Below are 18713 nucleotides of genomic sequence, written 5' to 3' on the forward strand. Positions count from 1 at the left end.
CACTGTGCTCTCATAGAAGAAGAATTGGTTTAGATGAACCAAGAAGGACCAGAGAAACTTATAAGCTCCCCGAGAAGGAGGGATAAGTATGAGCTAACTAGAGGGAACAGCATGGCATGTGGGGAAGCAGCTGGAACAAGGCCTGGCTGACACAAAATCCTAGTTCATATGGGGGTAGAGAGGGAAGGACAACCACAAAATACTTGAGCTCACTTGAGTGTGGGAGTCGTGGGCTGGAAAGGTGGCAGAGAGACCTGTGCTTCCCAGTGACCTTTAGCGGCTCCCTGTTGTCAGGAAGGCCAGATTCAGGCCTCTCAGATGTCAAGTAAGTTGGGCCTACCTACCTCATCTCAGGACCGAGCTTAAGTTTAGCCTATTCCCAATACCAGCACAAGCGTCAGATGTTTCTTTGTGGGCCTACTGTGTACAGGGAGGGCTAAGTGGTGACCCTGTATGTTCTCAGTGGAAGTGGACCCTGCTGTGTGGGTGTCTTCTGGTTGGTTCGAGTCCCAATATACCTGGCCATCAGTCAGAAGTTAGCATGCCTCCCCCAAGCTCTGTGCCCCCACTCCGTCCTTGTCCCTAGATGTCCTTGCACACAAGATGGTGGTGAGTGGGCAAGTTGCCAGGAGCGTCAGGTGGTATCACAGCTGGGTGGACAGTCTGCTCTAATTAACGAGGTGGCAGAAACTTGGAGGGAGGTCCCTATCCTCTGCACACCTTGAGCTCTGCCCTTGCCCAGGTCAAGGCAACTGATGTAGCTCACAGACATTTGGCAGCCACTCTGCCAGTCTCTGCATGGTGCTCATGGTTCCCAGGGGCTTGTCACCACCCCTGAGGTAGATCCTCATCAACATTTCCTTTTGCAGATAGAGACACTGAGGCTAGTGGGGGAGAAGCAGTATGTTTAGAGTGACTCACCTGGCAGGTGGCAGAGTTGGTCTTCAAAGCCTGTGTTTGTAACCTCAGAGCTGTATGGCATCAATCACACATGGAAAGTGTCTGGTAGACTGTGGTCACTCTGGAGGTAGGCTTTCTCCTTTCTACTCAATCTCATAGTGCCAGTCTCCCCAGTGCTTTGTATGTAGTAGTTGCTAAATAAATGGTTACAGACTGGATGATCGGGGTAGTGGGCAATTCAGCAGGCTCAAAAGTGGTAGGGCAGCTCTTACATTTCCTTTTCATTTCCCCTCAGGAGTAGAGCAGAGATGTTAGGGAACTTGGGATTTGAGGCACCCAGGCAGAGGTGGGCCCACAGCAGGATGGGAAGGACCCTGTGGAGGATGGCTGACCTTAGAGTCCAGGCTGAGGGTCCAGGCCACACAGAGGGTATTCATACTTGTAGGGAGCGGAGCCAACTGGTGGCTTGGCTGTGGAGTGGAGGCTGCTCTCTGATCAAGCCCGTAGACCCAGGAGAGACAGCCAATCTGTATGCATTCTTATAAAAGCTGGACAAGGGTCTTCCCTGTGACCCAAGTACAGGGGGGCCCAGCTGTAGCTAAGGTCATGGCTCTAAGCCTCAGGCATGGGATAGGGGACATTGGTGGGCAAAGAAATGTATCAATCAGTATTGTAATGACTGCAACATTTGTTAATTATGAAAACTGAGGCTCAAGGAGGTTAAGTTCACAGAACTGAGTCTTCCTTGAGACTCCACTGACCCCCCCTTTATTTGTTGTCCCATGACTTTCTGTACACTTCTCAGAAAGCCTCAGGGCCTTGCTTTTGCAAGGCCTGGCTGTGGAGTCATGGCATAGAGGCCTACCCTGCTTCATGCCTTTCTGGCCTCCCTCATGGCATCGCCTCTAGAACCAGTGAGCTGCCCCATGCTAGCTAGCCCAGCTCCTCAGAGCATGGCCAGCTTGAAGGCTAGGGTCTGGGGACCTGCCCCACAGGAATTCTGTGTCATTACCCTGACTACTTTTCAGGATAGTGAAGTGGCCCTTACGATCCTTTTTTCTTTTTCTTTTTCTTTTTCTTTTTTTTTTTTTTTTTTTTTTTTTTTTTTTTTTTTTTTTTTTTTGGTGGGGGCGGGGTACCAGGGATCGAACTCGGGACCTTGCACTTGCAAAGCAGGCAGCAGAACCACTGAGCTAAATCCCTGGCCACAATCCTCTTTTGAAGGGCCTGGTATGGGCAAGACTGCCCCAGGGTACCCAGTGCTGTCGAAGCAGTTGTGGATACTTAAACCAAGGTAAGCAGAGACTTGTGACCTCTCATTGGCCCTGTACATCCCCATGATGTGACCTTGGCCCTGGAACTGGCCTTCCTATTTCCAGGGTGATAGCCTACAACACCTAGGTGCAGTTTAAGAAGGTACTTCCTGTCTGTGTGGCCCTCTGCCTGGGAGATTCCTTCTCTCCCCATTGTATCCCTTGGCCACAGGCTGGTGTTGGCAAAGGAAGCTGGCAGTAGGGTAAGATCAGTGGTGGCAAACCTATGGCATGTGTGCCACAGTGGACCCTCAGAGCCCTCTCTGTCAGCATATGAGCCAAGTTACCCTAGTAGCTAAGCATTGGATAAGCACTTGTTTTGTCTTGTCTCTGTGTATGTGTGCGTGTGTGAGTGTGAGACAGAGTCTCACAGTAGTTCAGACTGGCCTTGTACTCACCATGTAGCCCAGGTTTGCCTCAAACTCTCAGTAATCTTCCTGCCTCAGGCTCCAAGTGCTGGGATTACAGGCATGTGCCACCCTGTCCAGCAACAGTATTTTTGTTTTTGTTTTTGTTTTTCTAAACTAAAACCTCAGTATTCGGGTTTAATCGCACTGTTGGCACTTTGTGATAAGTGGGTTTTGGGCTGCAGTTTGGGCACTCAGTGTCTACAAGTTTCACCATTATTGGCCTATATTCACACAGGCATGAGTTCCCATCTTGACCAATCTTGTACAAGCTGTATAACCTTGGCAGGTTCCTGTACTGTCTGGGCCTTCAGCTGTCTCATCTGGAAAATGGGAACATTACTGGTCTGGCTTCAATTTTACCATGAGTATTAAATGAAACTCCTATTTCAGGTCCTTAGCCCAGCACCCAGGACATAGGAGATACCTAATAAACGGCCTCTGCTGTATGTGTTGTCGTTGGTGTTATTTGAAGTGTCCTTAGAGCTGCTGGCTAAAGATTCCAGGTCCTCATCCCAGACCAGTGTAGGATTGTGCTCCCTAATGGTCCTTTACTTGGATGAGATCAGGTACCAGTTCTTGCCAGTGTGGTGTGAGCAGAAGTGATACGTGTCCCTGCTAGGCCAGAGCATCTCATAGCTAGGGTATGATTCCCTAGAACTTTCTTTCCAGCAGCCTAAGGTCATGGTGGTGACTGCTCAGTGAGGAGCCTCTTGCCACTAAATGTATGTGCAGTAAGAACAAGAAATCAACTTGTGTTCTGAGCCTTTGGGATTTGAGGATTTATTACAGCAGCATAGCATAGCCCATCCTGGCCGATACACCCTCCTCTTGCTCTTTCTTGTTAATCCTCTTCCCTCACACCTTACCCCTACCAGGTTTCTATGCAACAGAGCAGCAAGCTATGGAAGAGACCTGCTGAAAAATAGAACTTTATCGTGGACTTTTTTCTACAGTTGTTCAACTCATTTGTTCCCCTGTTCACTAATTTGCTTCTATCATTTATTCTTAAAAAAAAACAAACAACTTTTGAGCACCTGTCTTATAGGCCCCAGGGGAGTCCACAGGCCACCAGAGAGCTGGAGATAACTGCAGAGCGGCAACACAGAGACGGGGAAAGGCGTTTGGGAAGGGGGCTGTGCTTGGGGGAAGGCCTTGAGGTGACAAGAGACACTGGACATTCGGATCTGGCCAGCAGGAATAGGGATAGGTGGAAGCCAGGCTGGAGTCATGGGCACTAGTACTCCAGGGGAAGTGACAAGGATAGGCACAGCCAGCAGTCGTACTGAAGAAGGCCAAGTAGGAGGCTGGGCTGCAGTCCAGACTGTCAACGGCTAGGTGAGGCTAAGAGGAACCCTGTGCTGCAGCGGGGAGGTTAGGCATCAGTACAGTCAGTGCTGGGGTGCAGGGAGACACCCAGGATGCAGGCTGGACATTGGAGGGATGAGAGCCACTGGTCCGATCCATGTGCACATCATGGACTGGGGAACTGTGTGGGAGGAGAGGCACACGGCTCTTTTCTGCACTCTCAGGAGAAAAAAGAATTGAAGTTTCCACAGAGGAAGTTTTGAAGACTCCGCCATTGGAATGCAGGTTTTCCTGCGGTACAGCAAGAGGGATGTTTTGTTCATTCATTTGACACTGTGGAGCCCCATCATAAGCTGGGAAGGCTCTCGTTGCCACAGAAGAGCAGACAGTGGCCTTTGGACTGCGAGCTGGTTTCGGGGAGACACATGGTAGATGGCAAACATGCTGAGTATGTTATAGAGACGTCAGAAAGCCAGAGATGGGACAAGGGTAATGAGAGCAGAGAAGGAGCTGAGGAATGGGCCAACATTTGCAGTTTGTAACTGGGGAGTCAGAAAGGTTCTCACTGAGGAGGTGAAGCTGAGCTGAGACTTGAGCCTGTGGCATGTTTAGTGGAAGGGTAGGCAGGCTTCCTCTTGACCTCTACTCCCTCCTTCACACTCCAAAAAGTTCTCTCACCTATCTCCAGAGGCCCCTGCCTGCCCCTCCTGGCTCTCTGCCTTGGTGACCACTCTTCACTAGCACCTGGGAGGTGATCCTCTTCTAGTCCCGGCCTGAGCAGCCCCCAAGAACTCCCTCAGTATCCCCCACCATGTTTCCTGCCCCACTAGGTCCTGCCAGTCCCCCATTCTTACTAATCCTGAGCTCCTGCCTCCAGGCCCAAATAGCTGCTGGGGTTGGGGAAGTGAGGCCCCTCTGCTCAGGGTCCACAAATCTCAAGTCTGAAGTGCTATGTGTTGGGCATTGGCCCGATAAAGGCCTAGGGTTTGGCTTGAACCTTAAGGGGCCCACAGATAAGCGTAAGTACTACCGGCAACTGGGGGCCTCTCCCAGGGTCTTGGCATGTAATCTCCGTAGAGCAGGAGAGAGTCAGCTCAGAAGGCACAGCGCTGAGACTGGTGCTTCAGGAGATCTTCCTGCCCACCTCCCCACCCCCACATACACATTTTCCTGCCAGCCCACTTGGCAGTGCAGACACACCCACACTTATGTCCATGTGAACACCCCCACACACCAACTCCCCACACACCTGCCAGTCACGGTTTGTTCACAGACGTGCATCTCCTCACACCCCCAAGATCTGTCACACATACTCTCCCCACCTGCCTAACCTCAGCCTTGCAGCATGTCTCAGCACATGGGGCTCTGACACCACTTGAGCATGCACGTCCAAGGCTGTGTGTGCAGTTGGCACATACCCCGTTAGAGGTGTCACGTCAGCCAGGTGACTCAGAAGCCAGCTTTTCACAGAGCAACAGCCACAGAAAGGAGTGTTATAGGGAGAAGGGCAGCCCCTATGCCAACACATGGTGTCCTGCAAACACATACTGCCCAGCCCATGGTGGGATCTGGGTCGTGTGACCACAGACTCCCAGGGGTTTGGGCACCCTGTCCTCCAGCATGCCTGCTCACACAGCCCTGCAGAGGGCAGCTGCCCACTGTGCAGGGAGGAGCCGTATGTTTCAGTAGTGCCTCATCTCTGCCTCCCCAACCCCCACTGTGAGCTAGAGAGACACCTCAGTGGCCACTAATAAGGCTTTTGGTGGAAGGTCCCACTGGCTGGCCCCTGCCCTGTGGTTGACATGGGTGGCTCTTTCTGTGCCTTGGCCCCTTGGACAGCCCAGCTGGGCCATCCAGGACCAGCAGCACCTAGCAGATGTGCCCCTTTTGCCTACCCGCCCTCTCTTCATTGTAGAGGTGGGAAAACAGACAAGGAAGTTGCCAGTGGCTGCTTTGGAGACACCAGAGCAACACCCTACCTCATTTGAGAAAGAGTCACCATGGATCATGTGAGAATGGACCTTCGGGTCATTTTTTTCTTCAGAGGCCCAAAGAGGGCAAGGGTCTTGTCCAACATTACACAGCACATTCATGGCACAGGCTCACTGCCCTTGTATCTCAGAACTTTCCTGGGGGCCCCATGTGTGCACAGGAGGGTGACCTGGGGGCAGCTGGAAAGAAGGAGGTAGGGCCAGGTTTGTTTCACAGCCTCTCCTCCCTCTCCCCTGCTCCCTTCTCTCCCTCACACGGTTTGTTTGGAGAATGACTCACAGGAATGCAGCAAAATCCTGATGGATGGGAATGCAGGGCCGCAGTACCCAGAAAAGTGGAGAGGCAGGGCTGGGCTGTGGAGCCTTAAGAGGCCCATGATCAGGGGAGCCCTGCACACAGGTGGGGAGACTGAGGCCTTGGGAGGGCTCTGGATATGACCAGTATGGAGCCCTGCTTCCTGTCGCAAACACAGCCATGTGTACACAGGCCCAGCTGTAGCAGCAGCGCTGGCCTGGCTGCTGCTCCCAACCCCAGGCCTGCCCACCGTAAGTCAGCGTCCTCAGATTTTACATGTCTGTGTCCCTAGGCCCCTGGCACACAGTAAGTGACTTAAGCAGGTGATGGCACCACATGTCACCCAGATGAGGTTATCAGTTCCTCCCAGTCTCTGGTGGATGCAGCTCATTCACAAATATGGCCTAGGGCCTGCTGCATGCTGGCTGGGCACTACCCAAGGCCCTCTCACCACCCCCAACTCACGGTCAGATGGAGCAGTACATCAGGGACACAGATAAATGATGAGGTGCTTCAATGGGCCCTCAGGAGTAAGGGAAGGCCTTCAGAAGACGTAAGATGAAGTAGAGACCAAGCTGGTAGGTGTGTAGGCTATCAGAGTTCGCTGTGCCCTGGAAGGGCCTTGTAGGGAAATAAAGGGCAGGACTCTGGGCCCCCATATGAGGCACCTGCAGTAGGTGAGACCTTGGGTCTTCCCAAAAGAAGCCAATTCTCCCAGCTACCACATTACGGATATCTCTGAGGGGAGACCAGCGTTTACCTCCCTGGCCCGTGAGTGGCAAAGCCTTGTGCCCCTGGGCCTAGCTGGTGGTAGTCACATGAGCCTGCAGCCCCACATGACCAGAACTGCATTTTCCACAGCAGCAGGAATCTGGATTTGTATGTGATGTCTCCTGATTTGAAAATGCCGGCTGAGTCAACAAAAGGCATAGTGTGATTACGCTGCACGTGTCCACAGGCAGAGAGGGCTGCCAGTATATAACATGCTCTATAAAGCACTTGGTTTTTACGTTTGCTTCTTTCACATTGCTTATTTTATTGGAAATAGCCCAAATAGTCACAGAGCTGCAACTCCATGCTAGGAGGTGGGGATGCATAGTGATAAGACAATATACCACTGAGCTGCCATTTTAATGGAGAGGAAGGCAGAGAACAGACAGATGTATTGGGTGATAAGTATTATGAAGAAAAAGCAAGCCCATAAGAATAAAGGTTGGGATGTTGGGGAGATGCTAGGAGAAGCATGTTCCAGGTATCACTTGGTGTGTTTGAGGAACCACAGGAGGCTAGGGTGGCTGGAGCAGGGGTGGGGAGTAAGTGGGATGAGGAATGGTGACCATATATAATGCTAGGTGAAGATAAGATTTGAAAACTACATTTAGCCAGGTGTGGTGGTGCACATCTGTAATTCTAGCACTTGGAAGGCTGAGGCAGGAGGATCACTGTGAGTCTGAGGCCAGCCTGGGCTACACAGTAAGTTCAAGGCCAGCCTGAATTACACAGCAAGACCCTATCACAAAAACAAAAAAGAAAACTACATTAAAAGTATACCAGAGTCAAGTGTGAAAGGCCATAGAGCCTGTGATTCTATTCACATGACATGACCAGAGCAGGCACATTCTTAGGGACAGAAAGCAGGGTCAGCGTCAGAGTCAGGGTGTGCCTGCTAATGGGTCAGGTATAAAAATATTCCAGAGTCAGATACTGGTATTAGTCGGGCAACTCTGTGGGTATACCGAAAACTACTGAAATGCTCACTTCAAAAGGTGATCTTCTTGTATATGGGGGTGGGGTCAAAGCTAGGGTTTCATACATGCTAAACACATGCTCTCCCACTGAGGCATATCCCTGGGCCTCTAAAGAGTGAATTTTACAGTATGTGAATTATAATAAAATAAGTAAAGCCTACCAGGATTTCTAATCAAAAGTGAGGCACACAGAAGAGATTACAAGGAAATATTGGCAGCAGTTCTCATAGAAGGAGGGGTGCATTGGGCTTTTTAATTTTCCTATTTTTGTGTACTTTCCACCTTTTTTAAAAAAAGCTAGGTGTTTCACTAAAACCAATTAATACTCTGTGGTCTATGGGGGGCTTGGCCTCTCACTCCTACCCTCTGCTTTCACATGGGGATGCAGAGCAGCAATACCTTGCTGCAGCTCCTAGCTCTGACTTTCTGAATTCCATTCCTGCTCAGCTGGCCTCGGTCAAGTCATGGGACCAGAGTTGCCAGTGGTCCACTCACGTGGAGAGTCCCAGTGCCCAGTGATGCCCACCCTCTTCTGCTTGCATGCCTTCAGTCTCAGGCTGCTCACCACTGCCCTTTGCAGATCCCTCCTTCCATTTCTGGGCAGCTCTGCCTGTTAGCAAGCTCTTCCTTATATGGAGGTGGAATCTGTCCTCCTGTTGCTTCCACCCTTCGTCAGCTCCCTCTCTGAACCCCAGTTTCACATGGCCCTTGGAGATCATGAAAAGATGGGGCACTGGTAGCCCAGAGTTCCTTTCGGTGGTACGCAGCACTAAGGACAACATGGGTGGGCCTTTGGCCTAGCCACACAACCAAGTAAGATTTCCAAGTTCAATGTTCACGCCATTGCTGTGAAATCATAATTTGACACTTATTCCAGAGACTGAAAACTCATGTCTTTCTACAGCCGAGGAGGGAAGGCTAATCTTTACAAGGTCTTACTTTATTGAGGGTTTACAACATGGTTTGCAAAAACCATGGTGACTAATTTTTGTTCATCCTCCACATGACTCAAGCCCTAACATTCTTCCCATTTTAAAGGTGAAGAAACTGAGACCCAGAAACAAGTGAAGTGGCGTAGTGTGGGTCTCTTGGGCAAGTTTTGGAGTTGTATTACACAAGTCTGCTTTTTCTTACTGTAATGAAATACTTAAGGCAGGCTTAAAGAACAGAGGTTCGTTTTGTTTTGTTTTTGTTTTTTGTTTTGTTTTTGTTTTTTGAGACAGGGACTCACTATGTAGTTGAGAATGACCTGGAACTCACTGTGTAGCCCAGGCTGGTCTCGAACTCACAGCAATCCTCCTGCCTCAGCCTCCCGAGTGCTGGGATTACAGGTGTGCACCACCACGCCTGGCCAGAGGTTCATTTTGGCTACTGCTTCGTCCAGTCTGGAGGTATAGAGTACCCTGGTGGGTGCTCTCCCACCCTACATCACATCATTATGTGTCCATGTGGTCTGTTCCTCTCCTTATAAAGCTGCCATCATGGGACTCCATCCTAATGACCTACTCTAAAATAATCACTTCCCAAAGGCCCCCGTAAACACCATGGTGGGATTAAGTTTCCACCTTGTTAATACCATTACATAGCCAGGCTTGATGGCACACACCTGTGATCCCAGCACTCTGGGAGGCTAAAGCAGAAGGATCACAATTCCAGCCCAGTCTGGGAAACTTAGCAATTTATCAAGACCTTGTGTCAAAATTTTTGAAAATGTGTAAAAGGGGCTGGGGATGTAGTATAGATGAACACACTGGGTCAGTCACCAGTAACACACACACAGTCAGACTTTGAGGATTAAGCTCTTGTGTGGGTTTCGTAGGACCCTTATATTTCCATCAGAATAGGGTGCTGGGATCATCTAAAGGCCCCCAAGATGGATGTGGTGGCACACGCCTATAATCCCAGCACTGGGGAGGCTGAGGCAGGAGGATCACCACAAGTTGAGGCCAGCCTGGGCTACATAGTGCATTTTGTTTTTTAGGTTTTTTTGTACTGAGAATCAAACTCAGGGCCTTGCACTTGCCAGGCAGGCACTGTGCCACTGAGCTACATCCCCAGCCCTACACAGTGAGTTCAAGGCCAGCCTGAACTACAAAGTGAGACCTTGTCTAAAAAAGGGGAGGGATGAACAAAACAGCCTTTCTACTGTGAGAGTATAGAACGGAGCCCAGGAGATACTGAGAGTGGTCTGGCCCCTGGCCTTGTCAATCTATGTTGAAGGAACCTGAAACTGCTCATAGCTATGCTGGGCTCAGGAGGATTCTCTGTCCAGGAGCTTTCTGCTGCATTTAGGAAGAGCTGCAGTGTGGCCTTCTACATACCTCCCAGGCTTCAGTGTATAAAGCTGCTCTCTGCCACTCCTCTGAGATGAGCAGCATCGGTTGTCTTCTCAGCTCTGGAAATGGGCCCAGGGAGGGTGTGGAGCTAAGGACTCACAGCTAGAATGGGATAGAGCTGGACTTGCACGGAGGGCTGCGAGAAGGAGCACCTTTCCTGGTTAGGGTCGAGCACGGTGGCTGTCACCAGCACCATCCCCCAGTCAGGAGACCTTTGGGGTCTTTAGGGCAGTGGCTGAAGCTCTACCTAGTAACAGGCCTGTGCTTCTCTACTCTCTGAGCTTCAGTTTCCAAGTGTGTCAAGTGGGCTACGCACCTTCAACGGACTGCTGTACTGGACTGCAGCCGCCACCCCCTTCCCTGGAAGTCACCTGGACTCCCCAGGGGACTCAGGGGACTCTGGGATGAAGCCAAATGGCAGGAAAGCCCAGACCAGTAGTCAGCATCATCACTGCACACACTCAGGCAGTGGAAATTCACATAGCCAGACAGTGAGTATTCCTCCCACTGCTGACCTCTAAGGCCCAAACTTCATTTTTATCTTTGTGGTGCTAGTGATTGAACCCAGGGCCTTGCACAAGCTAGACAAGCATTCTATCACACTGATCTGTGTCTCCAGCCCTTCTTTAAAATTTTGAGACAGGGTCTCACTAAATTGCCCAGTCCCGGTTTGAAATTGAGATCCTCCTGCTCAGCCTTGCAGAGTCATAGGTTTATAGGCTTGTGTCATCACACTTGGCCAAAAGGTTGATTTTTTTTTTTTTTTTTTCAGCTTTTTGAGACAGAGTCTCACTGTGTAGTTGAGGCTGACCTGGAATTTACTATGTAGCCCAGGCTGGTCTCAAACTCACAGCGATCCTCCTGCCTCAGCCTCCCAAGTGCTGGGATTACAGGCGTTCACCATCACGCCCGGCCCAAAAGGTTAATTTTAATCAGCAATTTCCTCTCCATCCTTCCAGAGGTGATCTCTGTAGACTTGTTTTCTTTTCTACGGTGCCCCTAACTCACTATGCCCCTAAGAGAACCCAGGTACACCTTAGACATCCTGGTAGGGTCCATGTCCTCCTGTTGCCTGGTTGTTCTGTGTCCCCCTGGAGTCAGGGTGAACATGCAAGGGCAACACACTGTTGTCTGTAATTTAGCAGATTACAAACTGAGGCAGGATACTTCCTGGCTCTTTCACTTAGCAAGGAGGGAGATGACCGAGTTGTGCCTAAGACTTAAGGGCATATCATCACCAGCTTGGAGCCAGGCAGGAGCTGCAGCTGCCACTTAAAAGTCAGACTCCAGGGTCCTTGCTTGGGGCCAGGAGAAGGCCCCAGGGCAGCGTGCCCACTACCACCCATCCAGGGAGGCAAAAAGCATGTGGGGACCCAAGCTGAGCTGGAGAGGTCACTTGAATGGTTGAGCCTCCCAGAGACACCCCCAAGCCTAGGGACCCCAGGCCATGGGGCTGCCTGGAGTCAGTGAACAGAAGATGTGTGAAGGCAGTGGATACCTCAGCAGGTATATGGACAGGGCCCCAGGCCTCATTAGCCCTATCAGAGGAGTCGGGGAGGGAGAAGAGGCCGGCAAAAGAAGCTACTAGAGCTCTACAAAGGGCTATGGCTGCCCTCAGGCCTCACAGAGGCATTAGCAGGACTTGGGCCTGGTGTCCCAGCTTGTGCTTTCCTAAGCTACCTTGATTCCTCTTGGAAGGGGAGGAAGAAGATGTATTGTCATCACTCATACCTAGTTACCTGGAGCTGAGCAACTTTGGATGAGGAAAGGCAGCTGTCCCAGGAGGCCAGCCTGTGTGCACATGTCTGCTTGTATTGAGGTGTGTGTCTGGGGCCTATGATTTGTGGTGTAGTTAAGCCTGTGCTGTGGATCTGTGTGCTTGCATGCTGGGGTCTGGCTGAGTGTGTTTGGCGTTGGGTGTAACCACATGTGTGTCTGGCTGCGTACCCTAGTCTGGAACAGGTCAGAGGGCCCCCTTGGCTCCAGCCTGCCCCCCACCTGCTGCAGCTGGACTCTGACCTGAGAGTGTCAGAAGCCTTGGGTTCCTTGGTCATCACAATTGTGTGGCCTCTGTGTGGTCACACAGGTGTGGGATGGTGCTGACCTGGGTTCCTTCTGGCCGTCTCACATGGTCCCTTGTAGCCTGGTGGAATGTGTCCCTGGGATGATCTCCAAGGCGTGTCTCACAAGCATCCAGGTTCCGGATGTAGCCGGGTCACAAGTCTATGGCTAAGCACTGTGTCTGGGGTCGGATGTCTGTGTGTGGCAGGGTAGAGAGTAATCTGTGGCTGGGTTGGAGGAGGGGTAAGACCACCTAGGGTCAAGGGTCAGATTTTGGCTGCTGCTTTGGCAAAGGGTCAGTCTGTGACTGAGGGCAGAAGTCAATCCACAGCTGGAGTGGAAGAGTGATCAGTTCTGGGCTACATGGCTGTCCCCAGGTTCATGATAGCTCCCTGGCCAAGGGTAGGTTTGAGTCCTGGAAATTGGAGCAGGGTCGAAAAAGTGCCTGTAGGCCCTGCAGGGCCCTGAGCAGGCCTGTGGCTGACAGACCTGCCAGGCCCATATGCCTTGTCATAGCCAAGAACTAAGGAGCCCTACAGACCGAGGACTGTGCCAGAGAATGTAAGCAAGGCAGAGCCATCCACAAGAAGCCGAGAGACCCCTGTTTACCTCTCTCAGTCCACTCTTCTGGCACCCCATTCCTGTGAATCTATCACCCCTTCTCTCCCTGCTTTTTTTTTTTTTTATATCGGGATCAAACTCAGGACCTTGTGCTTGCAAGGCAGGCAGTGGCACCACTGAGCTAAATCCCGGGCTCCTCTCCCTGCCTCTTACTTTCCTCTCTCCTTCCTTCTCTTCCCCATCTCCTATTTATCTTCTTTTCCAGCTCTCCAGCCCTCCTCTCTTTTCCGCATTGTTCTCTTAGCCAGCCTCTTCCCAGCCTGGGCCTCACTTGGATCTGCCATCCCTCAATATTCTCAGGGGCTTCTAGTTTACTCTCACACTGGTGCTGAGCAAGGAAGGTGAACACAGGCACCAAGGGAGGGGCTGCCAGGACCCACAGTGGAAAGACTGCCCGGAAAACTCAGAAGAAAGGCTACTCAAAGCTGGGCATGGTGGAGCACACTTGTAATCCTACAACTCTAGAGGCTAAAGCAGGAGGATTGCTGAGAGTTTGAGACCGGCCTGAGCTATATAGTGAGTTCAAGGCTGGCCTGAAGTACATAGTAAGACTCTGTCCCAAAAACCAACAACAAAGAAGAGAGGACAAAGAGGGGCGCTGCAGGGTGTCCGGCAAGCAGGTGAGGCCACAGACTTGCAGCAAGTTCCCTCTCCCTGCAGCCCATGTCTGGTGCACACGGTCCCACAGTTGATGCTGAGGGGGCCTGGACTTGGGCTCTGCCCTGTGTGAGCCTGGAGCTTCCCTGAGCTCTTTTGTGGCCTCCCACAGGCTAGCAAGGAAAGCTGGACAGATGATGGCAGGGAAAACCGCAGACAGAAGATCAAAGGCCACTCAGATCAAAGGCAAGCAGAAAAATCACTGTTCCTGGCCCAGCACCAGTGTTGCGGGTAGACCCTAGCCCAGGGCAGATGATTCCCCTCCCCCATCGTACCCCAGGTGGGAGAGGTAGATGCCAGAGCAGCCCTTCTGCCAGGACCCTGGCAGAACCCATGTAGGGCATCCCAGTAGTTGCCCACCCTCCACTGCTGCCCCTAGGCCCTGGGTAGGGAAGGGGAACTGGGGTATGCAGCAGGCTATTTGAAAATGTTCCAGAAACTTAAGAGAACTTGCATATTTATATTTCCAGTGTGCCCCCTAACCCCCACTGTCTGGAATATGAAATTATTTGCTTTTGAAGGAAAGCATGTTTCTCAAGCGTTCTGCTCTCAGTTTCACAGGAGCACAGCTCCCTTAGGGCTCTGACAGGGACAGAATGGCACAGGACTGTAACTGTGGAATGCCCATGCTAGCCCCACAAGGACAGAGATATCTGCTTGTTCACTGTTGCCCCGGCACCCCAGACGACATACATAAACATGTACCAAAGGAGAGATTTGTGCGATAGATTAGCTTCACTGGTCTGGGAGACAAAACCAGATCTACAGGAGGGCTGGCAGCACGGACCAGACTGACATGCTCATATATTGGGGTTCTCGAGGCTCAGAAGGTGGGAGATGGCTGAAGTGGGTCCCCCACGGTGGGCCCAGAGCAGGCACTGTTTCTAGTACATTCATTAAAAATGGGGCCCCTTTGGCAGCTCGAAGCTGACCAATGGCATAAAGGCCATTAATTAGTTGAGGAACAAGGGGCTGTCCTTACAGAGGCACTTGCTCTCTACCTCCCTAGGGTTTGAATGGGAGGTAACAGCTACACCCTTAAAGTGAGTCGATCTGGTCACTATAGCCTCTGTGTGAGTCACACAGGTGTGGGATGGTGCTGACCTGGGTTCCCTCTGGCCTTCTCACATGGTCCCTGGTAGCCTGGTGGAATGTGTCCCTAGGATGATCTCCAAGATGATCTCCAAGATGAGCTCCACCTTCAAAATAAATCCCAAACCTTACTACTCTTCACCTGCCTCACCCTGGCCAGGTCCTCCCCTAGTGCAGGGCCACTGCACTGGCCTCTGCTTCTGCCCCAGCTACACACATTCATTCTTACCATAGCAGCCAGGAGTACTATGAGGACCTAAGGGAGATCACATCCTTCCTTTGCTGTAAACATTGCCAAGACCCTACATTTCATTGTAGAAGACAAATATCCTTACAGTGGTACTGTATCCATGGGGCCCCTTGTTCTCGCTCCACTCCTGTCTTCTGGCCATATTGTTTATTCCATTCTAGCCACAAGCCTGGCTCCTGCCTCAGGGCCTTTGCTCCTGCTGTTCCTTCCACCTGCACAGCTTTCCCCCAGTTATTTGCATGTCCCACTACTGAGTCTTTCAAGTCTGCTGTCAGGTATAAGTTCTCTGACCATCCAATGTAATAACAAAGCCCCCCACCTGTGTTCTCAGCCCCTTTCCCCAGCCTTATTTTTCCATAGCATGCCTCACCTAAATGTAATATATGACACACTATAGCCATGTGTGACATAACATTTTGGTGAGTGATGGACCCCACATACCATAGTGATTCCATAAGATTATATGTCATAGTGTTGTTTGTAGCAGCCTTCATTTGCGTAAGGGCATTCTATGGTATCTGCACAATGATAAAATTACCCGACTGTACATCATTTATTTATTTTGGCTCTTGTCTGTCTTGGGACTAAAATGGAAACCTTGTGTTGCTCCTTGCTCTGAATTCTCAACACACAGAACAGTCATAGTAGGTTTTCAGTAAATATTTACCAAACAGGGCCGGGGATTTAGCTCAGTGGTTCCACTGCCTGCCTCGAAAGCACAAGGTCCAGAGTTCGATCCCCAGTACCCTCCCAAAAAAATTACCAAACAAGTGTGTGAATATTTCTGCTATACTCAAGTATGTGACCTTGGCAAGTCCACTGTCTGGACCTCAGTAAGCTAGGGGGAAATGTGGAGGGTGACTGACTGATAGAGGAAGATGTATACAGATTCAAAATTGCTGCCTCACTACTCAATAAACCATGTGAAACACATGTTAAACATGTGCCCCCCCAAAAAAAACCATTTCTAACCCCAGGCTTGATTTGGATCTCAGTAACACTGACCTGTACCCATCCGGTGGCCCTCAGGTAACCTGTCCCTGGTAGCCATCTGTGAACCTTGTCCTTGGCAGTCCCTGTGGCCTGTACTCCCCTGTCCCCCTCCCTGAAGCCTCCAGCCTCCTCCTCGGTGGACACAGCTTGCATGAAAGCAGCTATTTACTTGACAGCTCCAGGCAAACACAAGGGGCACTTGGCATGGCCCCCTGTGCACAACCACACTTTCCCAGGAAGCACCAAGCCTTTGAGGCCTGTAAGCAGCCCCAGCACCCCACCGAACTAACTCTCCTCCTCCCCTGGGGCTGGACAGGTCCTGGGGGAACAGGAAGCTGGCCAGCCTCTTATACAGGTTGTTTCCTTGATATTTATATCCGTTGTGCTGTGTGCCCAGTACCATACCATGACCCCACATGATCCTGCTAGTAGGGTCTGTTGGAATAACCCCAGGGGTATGGGGACCAGGCCCATTTACATGTGAATCCTGGTACTGCTGCTCCCTCCATTCATTTGATAAATACATATTGAGTGGCTACTACTATAGCGTGTGCCAGACACTGTGCTGGGCAGAGGTGAGCAAGCCCTCTCTTGAACCTTGTAGTCAGTTGGGATAGGCTGTCTTGCTGTGTGCTTGTAGCAGGCCCTTTGCAGTTTCTAAACCTGGGTTTTCCCTCTGAGATGGGCAGATCTTGACCTTTCACTGGTGCCAGAGAGCCTCCCTGATAATGTTTACTGAGGGCCATGGCTAGGTAGGGTGTCCATCTACCTGTGTGGCTGATGTGATCACAGCCTTCTGGAACTTGGACCCCTCTGCCATAGGACTGCCCCCAGGGACTCCGGAAATCCCAGGAGAGGCCCTTGGACAGATGAAGACTTCTGCTCTTTGGGACAAGCCCCCACCACCAGCTCATCCATGACTCGGAAGTATGCCCTGCCCAGGACAGAGGGGCTGAGCTGAGGTGCGTTCAGCAGGAATGTGGAGCAGTGGGGCCTGTGCCTGCCCCCACAGAGAAGGTACCAGAAGAAGGGAGGACCAGAGAGAAGGCACTCTGTGCCCACCTAACTTGCAATTATACAACAGGGATGGGGTAAGATGTAGGGTGCACTGGGACTTTAGTAGGGGCAGGGTGGGGCTTAGTAGATGGAGTGACAGGTCAGGGCATCACTGGGCAGCAAATCCCAAGTGTGAGAGGGGTCCTGTGTGAGCTCCTCCTGTGTAAGCTAGAGTGACAGGAGCCTAAGAGGGGGAAAAAACGGGAGGGAGTGCGTAAGAGAGGGAAACAGTGACTGACCTGCTGGACAGTCGGGAAGCTGGGTCTGACTCGGCTCGCTGATGCTTGGCACGGGTAATCAGTTGGATGGACTGACAGTTGGACGAATGGAAAAACGGGTGGATAGGGAGACGCCAGGATGGATGAATGAATGGCTGCGTGGGCGGGCGAGCGAACTGGGAAGGGGCGGGCCAGCAGGCCGCTCAATCACAGCCCAGGCTCAGCGCAGCCAGCTGAGCTCGCTCAGAACCGCTCGCCCCCCGGCCCACCCGGGGCGCGTAATTACGTGGCCCTAGGGCTCTGAAGCGGCTCCCTGTGCTGAAGGGAACAGTGGCCGCACCGCCGCCTGCGGGCTTCACGCACCAGTCCTTTTTGCACGCAGGCCAGCAGCCCCTTTGCTGCGGTCCGGCACCAAGGCCTCCAGACCCTCTCTTTGTCTCCGCCTGGCCCACGGCTGTTTCTGGGTCAAGACCCGCCTCTCGGAGTATCTCTCGCCGCGCGCTTCTGGGTTGGTCCAGGATCCTCGAATATCGGTCCCGATGCCCACTCCTGCCCACAGCCATCCCCCCTAGCCAGGCAGGGTCTCCTCAAACACCATGCCTCTAGGACCGCGGGTCCAGCAAGTGGCAGGATCTCCAAGCTGCGTCTCTGGTGCGGCGGTGAAGGGAGGCATGGGATGAAGGGCCCCTTCTCTGCCTTTTCCATCCCCATTCCTGCACCCAACGCGTCACTGTGTGGCCCGATCAGAGCGCTGCCTGTTCGCACCTTAAACGTCTCCCGAGCCGCGGTGCGACCCCGGCGCCATCAGGGCTAGCCACCGCCCGCCGGGCCTTCGCCCTGCACGCAGAACGCAGCCGCCGGCTGCCACAGACCACTGCCTCTGCCCAGCGCACGATCCTACACAGACGCGCTGGTCTTCCATGAGCAGGACCCCCATCCCAGAGCAACCGCTAATCCACTCGCAAACAAGTCCGCACGGGCACACAACCCCCACTGAATGCTCAGCCCCCACACAGGCACGATCCCCTGTACACACACACACACACACACACACACACACACACAGGCTCAGTCCCACCCACGCAGTCACACTACCCCCTATAAACAATCGCACACAAACACACCACCCCACGCAGGCACCGCGTCACTCAGTCCCGCCGAGACCCAAAAGCACATTCACAAGCTCGTATCCAGACACCCCCCCCACCAGCCCCGTGACATTCACACGTAAGGCAGGCCAGAAATATACAGCCACATTGATATACACACGGACCTAAACACACAGCCGAAAGCTCACCCCGCGGGCTCATAAGTCACTTGAAAAATATTAGAGCATCCTCACCTTTCCCTTCTGTTTTTGACGCGCGCACACACACACTCACCACCACCACCCCACCCGTCCCAAAGCGCCTCGGAGCCTTGAAGCCGGTGACCCCGAGCCCCAGCGGTGAGAGCCTCGGAAGCGTC

This window comes from Fukomys damarensis, unplaced genomic scaffold, assembly GCF_012274545.1.
Source record: "Fukomys damarensis isolate Sample0158 unplaced genomic scaffold, DMR_v1.0_HiC HiC_scaffold_23, whole genome shotgun sequence".
Taxonomy (NCBI): Eukaryota; Metazoa; Chordata; class Mammalia; order Rodentia; family Bathyergidae; genus Fukomys; species Fukomys damarensis.